General features: G+C 41.5%; 1 protein-coding gene across 2 annotated transcripts in view; it reads right to left on the bottom strand.

The window, feature by feature from the left end:
* LOC128666726 (zinc finger protein OZF-like) overlaps nucleotides 1-8456 on the bottom strand; it is a 142372-nt gene extending 133916 nt beyond the window's left edge. For both annotated transcript variants that reach the window (XM_053721475.1, XM_053721476.1), the window contains exon 1: nucleotides 8380-8456. The gene's annotated coding sequence lies outside the window, so the exon portion shown is untranslated. The remainder of the gene's footprint in view (nucleotides 1-8379) is intronic.
* Nucleotides 8457-8953: the final 497 nt, after the last annotated feature.

Consider the following 8953-nt stretch of genomic DNA (forward strand, 5'->3'; position numbering starts at 1 on the left):
TATACACTTAACCCTATAGAGGTTACCTGTACCACATACACGTAACTCTCCAGTACATTACATAGAGATACATAATATAGTTTCCCCTGCATCACACACGCAGCCCCCTCATACAGCATTTTAGTACAGATAAACAACACTATAGAGAGGTTCCTTACGTTTTAAAAAGACGTTCATACAGATATATCATATTATAGATAGGGCTGCAACTAACTATTATTTTCTTAATCGATTAACTGGCCGATTAATCGTATAAAAAATCAAATAAATGTTTTCCTATATTTAAAATAAAATCAAAATACTGAGTGTTATAAATATAAACTGCCGACTAAGACTTAACATATTATAATTAAGCAAAACAAAAAGCACAAACTGTTTGAAAAGAGGTAGAACTAGATAAAGATGATCACGGTTTAGAACATTCATACTCTTCTCAGAAACTTTATATTGAAATGCAAAAAATGTCAACATAACCGCATGCTCCTGGCTGAGGCTGGCTCTCTTTTTGCAGCTATTTTGACTGCAGCAAAGAAAAGGCGCTCAGATGGTGTTGAGGTGCTTGAGATGCATAAGTAGAGTTTTGCCAATCTCACCAATGCAAGGGGCCTCTTAAAGTAAACCTGGACTTCATTCTGACATAAAAATATCTTGAATATCTATATGCAGTGGTAAATAACCAGCTATAAGGTTAGGGGGAAAAATATCTAGTCCCCTCTTAAACTAACAGATATATAATGTGACAGACCTTGTGGTCAGAACTAAAAGAATTGACCTTGTGTAGCTTTGAGAAGCTGTTTTCTAAAAGACAGGTTTGCTGGCCTCAGCTATTGTGTGCTATAATTACGTTTAAGTAATAAACATTCCATTGTTTAATCACATCTAGAGAGCAGACGCCTAAGTGATAAGGAAAGCCAAGAGTGTCTTGTGTTTAAAGTGTTAAGTAATGTAATTCTATTGTATCATGTCAAAGGGCGTTTTCCCCTTTTATCTAATGTACAACAGTCTTTCAACCCCCCCATCTGGGGTCAAACCTGTATAAATACTAGGCATCTAGCCTTTAATAAAATGTCATTCTGTTTTAAAACCTGAAATGTGGAGCCTGGTCTCATGTTGAGGGGGAAACTGATTGGGGTTGTGAATTGCTGATTTCCTATGCAGGACATTGTTCATCTGGTATTAACCCTTGGTATCCTGTTGGTACCGTAACAATTGGTGGCAAGCGACGGGAGAATCCTTATCGCCCAGAGGAGCAACTACCCATCCAGACCGAATGGGAATACCGTATGAAAGGCTAAAAAGAGCTACCCTTAAAGACCTGCTAGAGCAACGGGGCCAACAAACCAGTAACCTCAGGAAGAGGGAGATTATTACAAGACTGACCGAGATGGACGGAGTACCAGGGCACGAAGGAACCAATGAGCCCAGCATGTCAGACAGAACCCCCGAAGAAGCAAGCTTTGACCGGGCGGTCAAAATAAGACTGGCACATTATGGCCCCAACCCATCTGCAGACATTATCGACCGGGTCATAGCAGCTGTGGAGGCCAACCTACTTCGCCAAAGCGGCGCTGCAGCCGCCCAAGTCACCGCAACCCGAGTGGAAAAGGGAAAAGTAAATTTTGCAGCTTTTAAAAACTTCCTGGAAACAGAAGGAGAGATTGATGGGTACCTTGTGGATTTTGAGAGGCAATGTGCACTACACAAGGTACCCGCAGAGGACTGGGTCACGATATTATCCGGAAAATTATCCGGACGGGCCAGAGAGGCTGCATGAAACCCTGCATGAAGCGGCTCGCTTGGCAGATGAGTATACGGATGCCCGCAAACTGGACACTGCTACCACTAAGCCCCCTGCTAGAGTGGAGTACAGACCCCCAGTCACCCCAGCAGCTACCAGTTACCAACCCCCGGCGCACCACTATACCACACGGCCTCTGGCCACGAACTACCCTCAGAGAGCCCGGTTCAATTCGCGGGGCTACTCACAACCGATTCGGTGCTTTGGATGTAAGCAACTAGGGCACAAAAGACCAGAGTGTCCCCTAAATGCAGCGAACCAAGCACAGTCCTGGAGAAGACCTGCCGGCGGAATCACACGTAACCCTCAGCCTGCGGCCCGCTACGTAGTGGCGCAAGAATGCTAGGGCATCCTACATGAGGCAGACCTTGTGCAAGCTGCCCACCGGAATAACCGGCAACTGGTTAAAGTGAATGGGAAGGAGGTCAGTGGTCTACGGGATACTGGTGCTACCATGACCTTGCTTCAAAAGAACTTGGTGTCTGAGAAACAGCACACTGGAGACACTATGGCTGTGAGGGTAGCAGGGGGCGCTGTGTTCCGCCTACCTGTTGCCAGGGTACATTTGGATTGGGGAGGGGGCGCTAGACCTGTGAATGTGGGGGTCATGAAGGATTTACCCGCTGATGTTCTCCTTGGAAATAACTTGGCCCCCCTTGGTTCTGCCTACGCTCCTATGGGTCCCGCCGATGTTAACCCTGTGACTACCCGTGCTCAGATCCGTGCAGCAGAGACTGACCCACCTGCTGCTAAGCCCCAGGACGCTGAGCTCAGTAGATCTCTATCCGCTATTGATACGTGGAAGTCCCGTTACAATGCGCTGATAAAGGAGATGAGGAGCACAGAGGAAAAAGCATGTTTAGAACGTGAATCTCTGCTAGACAAGCTGCACCGACAGACTGCAGAAAACACCAGCTTGAGAGTGGAACATGAAACCTTAAAGACAAACTTAACGACACTTGAGGAGAAGCTGACGCTGGCTCATAGTGAGGTGCAGCAACTCAAGGGCACCCTATGTCAGTATGAAGGGATTGTGGATACCTATAAAGAGCAGGTACAGAAAACTCGTAAAGAAGCTGATGGGATTTTGAAGGACTGTTTAGCCCTAGTCTGGGCACTGAGGAAGTTGAACCCTTGTTTGTATGGACAGGAATTCTCTCTCATAACGGGAATACAGATGGATTGTCCTGGCAAACTGACATGCCTACCACCTCCTAGTCCGGTCATCCCCAGGTTGACCCGCCAAAGGGTCAAGCCGGGTCTGCCGGAGTGTTCCACAAGGGGGGAGCTATGTGACAAACCCTGTGGTCAGAACTAAAAGAATTGACCTTGTGTAGCTTTGAGAAGCTGTTTTCTAAAAGACAGGTTTGCTGGCCTCAGCTATTGTGTGCTATAATTACGTTTAAGTAATAAACATTCCATTGTTTAATCACATCTAGAGAGCAGACGCCTAAGTGACAAGGAAAGCCAAGAGTGTTGTGTGTTTAAAGTGTTAAGTAATGTAATTCTATTGTATCATGTCAAAGGGCGTTTTCCCCTTTTATCTAATGTACAACAGTCTTTCAACCCCCCATCTGGGGTCAAACCTGTATAAATACTAGGCATCTAGCCTTTAATAAATGTCATTCTGTTTTAAAACCTGAAATGTGGAGCCTGGTCTCATGTTGAGGGGGAAACTGATTGGGGTTGTGAATTGCTGATTTCCTATGCAGGACATTGTTCATCTGGTATTAACCCTTGGTATCCTGTTGGTACCGTAACATATACTTAGAGATTGAATTTGGTACATATTCCAATTAATTAAAAATAGAAGAAAAAAAATTGGCTAGATTACGAGTTTTGCGTTATGAGGGGTGCGGTGCTAACTTGCACGTTATTGTCACTGCTCACTTACCTACAGCGCTAGTATTACAGGTTTTCAGAAAACCGGCGTTATTAGGCAAGAAGAAGTGAGCGTAGAGCAAAATTGTGCTCCATACCGGACTCCAATACCAGCGCTGCTTAAGGCAGCGGTGAGCTGGTTTTAAGTGCTCGTGCACGATTTCCCCATAGACATCAATGGGGAGAGCCAGCTGAAAAAAAGCCTAACACCTGCAATAAAGCAGCGTAAAGCTCCGTAACGCAGCCCCATTGTTTCCGATGGGGAAACTAAATTTATGTTTACACCTAACACCCTAACATGAACCCCGAGTGTAAACACCCCTAATCTTACACTTATTAACCCCTAATCTGCCGCCCCCGACATCGCCGACACCTACATTATATTTATTAACCCCTAATCTGCCGCCCCTGACATCGCCGTCACCTACATTAAAAACTTATTAACCACTAATCTGCCGCTCTGGACATCGTCGCCACTATAATAAACATATTAACCCCTAAACCGCCGCACTCCCGCATCACAAACACTAGTTAAATATTATTAACCCCTAATCTGCGGCCCCTAACATCGCCACCACCTACATTACTGTTATTAACCCCTAATCTGCCGCCCCCAACGTCGCCGCCACTATACTAAAGTTATAAACCCCTAAACCTAAGTCTAACCCTAACACCCCCTAACTTAAATATAACTAAAATAAATCTAAATAAAAAATTACTATCATTACCTAAATAATTCCTATTTAAAACTAAATACTTACCTATAAAATAAACCCTAAGTTAGCTACAATATAACTAATAGTTACATTGTATCTAGCTTAAGGTTTATTTTTATTTTACAGGCAAGTTTGTATTTATTTTAACTAGGTAGAATAGTTATTAACTATTTACTAACTACCTAGCTAAAATAAATACAATTTTACATGTAAAATAAAACCTAACCTGAGTTACACTAACACCTAACACTACACTACAATTAAATAAATTACCTAAATTAAATACAAATACCTAAATTACAAAAAAAAAAAAACACTAAATTACACAAAATAAAAAAAGAAATTATCAGATATTTAAACTAATTACACCTAATCTAAGAGCCCTATCAAAATAAAAAAGCCCTTAAAATTTTTCAATTGCCCAAAGCCCTAATCTAAAAATAAAACCCACCCAATAAACCCTTAAAAAAAAAAACTAACACTAACCCCTGAAGATCCACTTACAGTTTTGAAGAGCAGACATCCATCCTCAACAAAGCCAGGAGAAGTCCTCAGCGAAGCGGCAAGAAGTCCTCAACGAAGCCGGGCAGAAGTCTTCATCCAGACGGCATCTTCTATCTTCATCCATCCGATGCGGAGCGGGTCCATATTCAAGACATCCGGCGCGTAAGTTAATTTGCGTTAAGGCCAAAAAAAAGTTTTCGGTACAGCTGTACCTACAAGACTCGTAATAGCAGCGGTAGTGAAAAAGCAGCGTTATAAAGCATAACGCTGCTTTTTTACTCATAACGCAAAACTCGTAATCTAGCCGTATATATCAGTAACAGGACACAGTCTTACACATTTATCTATAGAGTACATATTATAAGCAATAGTAAGCGATTTGCTAAAATTGTGCAAACAGGTAATAGTGACAAATTCATATAAGAAATGCCATTAATCTAGGGCTAGGGCTAGATGTAAACAAGTGTGGCACTATATCATGCAAAGCACAGTCCCAAATCACCTGATTTAAAATAAACAATACAAATTATGACACCTATTTTATTTCTGGTTTGCACATAAGACAGGAGTGGTTGTAAACTTAAAAAGAAACTTATAGTGTCCAAAAAAAAGTGAGAAGTAAATGTCTGTAGACGTCCTTTAGGCTAAGGGCATAACCATAAAACACAATACCATGTGCAGGAGCTCATTGTAGTGAAGCAGCTGGTGCTGTGCACAGAACAACTAATTGATTATGAGATTCGTTGACAACTATTTTCATAATCGATTAATATTATAGAAAGGTTCCCTCTGTCTCACACACACAGCCCCTCCCCAGTACCTTATATACAGATATATAATATTATACAGAGGTCCCCTCTGTCTCACACACACAGCCCCTCCCCAGTACCTTATATACAGATATATAATATTATACAGAGGTCCCCTCTGTCTCACACACACACAGCCCCTCCCCAGTAAATTATATACAGATATATAATATTATAGAGAGGATCCCTCTGTCTCACACACACTGCCGCTCCCCAGTACCTTATATACAGATATATAATATTATAGAGACGTTCCCTCTGTCTCACACACACACAGCCCCATCCCCAGTACCTTATATACAGATATATAATATTATACAGAGGATCCCTCTGTCTCACACACACTGCCGCTCCCCAGTACCTTATATACAGATATATAATATTATACAGAGGATCCCTCTGTCTCACACACACACAGTCCCTCCCCAGTATCTTATATACAGATATATAATATTATAGAGAGGTTCCCTGTCCCACACACACAGCACCTCCCCAGTACCTTATATACAGATATATAATGTTATAGAGAGGTTTCCTCTGTTTCACACACACACAGTCCCTCCCCAGTACCTTATATACAGATATATAATATTATAGAGAGGTTCTATCGTCTCATACACACGATACCCTCACCAGTACCTTATGTACAGGTATATAATATTATAGAGAGATTCCCTCTGTCTCACACACACAGCCCCTCCCGAGTACCTTATATAATATTATAGAGAGGTGCCCTCTGTCTCACACACACAGCCCCTCCCCAGAACCTTATATACAGATATATAATATTATATAGAGGTTCCCTCTGTTTCACACACACAGCCCCTCCCTAGTACCTTATATACAGATAAATAATATTATAGAGAGGTTCACTCTGTTTCAAACACACAGCCCCCACACCAGTACCTTATATACAGATAAATAATATTATAGAGAGGTTCCCTCTATCTCACACACACACAGCCCCTCCCTAGTACCTTATATGCAGATATATAATATTATAGAGAGGTTCCCTCTGTCTCACATACACAGCCCCTCTCCAGTACCTTATATACAGATATATAATATTATAGAGAGGTTCCCTCTGTCTCACACACACAGCCCCTCCCGAGTACCTTATATAATATTATAGAGAGGTGCCCTCTGTCTCACACACACAGCCCCTCCCCAGAACCTTATATACAGATATATAATATTATATAGAGGTTCCCTCTGTTTCAAACACACAGCCCCCACACCAGTACCTTATATACAGATAAATAATATTATAGAGAGGTTCCCTCTATCTCACACACACAGCCCCTCCCTAGTACCTTATATACAGATGTATAATATTATAGAAAGGTTCCCTCTGTCTCACACACAGCCCCTCCCTAGTACCTTATATGCAGATATATAATATTATAGAGAGGTTCCCTCTGTCTCACATACACAGCCCCTCTCCAGTACCTTATATACAGATATATAATATTATAGAGAGGTTCCCTCTGTCTCACACACACACAGCCCCTCCTCAGTACCTTATATACAGATATATAATAGTATAGAGAGGTTCCCCCTGTCTAACACACACACGACCCCTCCCCAGTACCTTAAATAAAGATTATATAATATTATAGAGAGGTTCCCTCTGTCTTACACATACAGCCCCTCCCCAGTACCTTATAAACATATATATAATATTATAGAGAGGTTCCCTCTGTCTCACACACACACACAGCCTCTCACCAGTACCTTATATAAAGATATATAATATTATACAGAGGTTCCATCACACACACACAGCCCCTCCCCAGTACCTTATATACAGAGATATAATATTATAGAGGTTCCCTCTGTCTCACACACACACACAGCCCCTCCCCAGTACTTTATATACAGATATATAATATTATAGAGAGGTTCCCTCTGTCACACACACAGCCTCTCACCAGCACCTTATATAAAGATATATAATATTATACAGAGGTTCCATCACACACACACAGCCCCTCCCCAGTACCTTATATACAGAGATATAATATTATAGAGGTTCCTTCTGTCTCACACACACACACACACACCCTCCCCAGTACCTTATATACAGATATATAATATTATAGAGAGGTTCCCTCTGTCTCACACACACACACACAGCCCCTCCCCAGTACTTTATATACAGATATATAATATTATAGAGAGGTTCCCTCTGTCTCACACACACACACAGCCCCTCCCCAGTACTTTATATACAGATATATAATATTATAGAGAGGTTCCCTCTGTCACACACACAGCCTCTCACCAGTACCTTATATAAAGATATATAATATTATAGAGAGGTTCCCTCTGTCTCTCACACACACACACACACCCTCCCCAGTACCTTATAAACAGATATATAATATTATAGAGAGGTTCCCTCTGTCTCACACACAGCCCCCTCCTCAGTACCTTATAAACAGATATATAATATTATAGAGAGGTTCCCTCTGTCTCACACACACAGCCCCTCCCCAATACCTTATATACAGATATATAATATTATAGAGAGGTTCCCTCTATCTCACACACAGCCCCTCCCTAATACCTTATATACAGATATATAATATTATAGAGAGGTTCCCTCTATCTCACACACATCTCCCCGGTGCTTTATACACAGATAGATCACTAATATAAAGTTACTTACATAAAAACACCAGCAGCCGCTTGTTCAGTACAAGAGGAACTACTGATCACATGATACAAACAGGAAGCTGCATCTGGTAAAATCGACCAGCTACTACCTGTAATTATAGTTACCATGTGATCAAGGGGGTCATGTGATGTCACCGGTCCTGCTGCTGGAATGGAACTAGCTAATATATTATCAGTATTTTACAAAGGTAAATATACATAAACGCAGGAATGTATAGTGTTATGTACTGTATAGACTGCACTAAACAAGGAATATTATCTTTATTTATTAAGCAGCAACCTCAGGGGAGGCAGGTTCTATATAATATTAAATATCTGTATATAAGGTACTGGGGAGGTGCTGTGTGTGTGTGTGAGAAAGAGGAAATCTCTCTATAATATTATATATCTGCATATGAGGTACTGGGGAGGGGCTGTGTGTGTGAGACAAAGGGAACCTCTCTATAATATTATATATCTGTATATAAGGTACTGGGGAGGGACTGTGTGTGTGAGACAGAGAACCTCTCAATAATTTTATATATTTCTTTATATAAGGTACTGGGAAGGGGCTGTGTGTGTGAGAC

Source organism: Bombina bombina, chromosome 7, assembly GCF_027579735.1.
Source record: "Bombina bombina isolate aBomBom1 chromosome 7, aBomBom1.pri, whole genome shotgun sequence".
Lineage (NCBI taxonomy): Eukaryota > Metazoa > Chordata > Amphibia > Anura > Bombinatoridae > Bombina > Bombina bombina.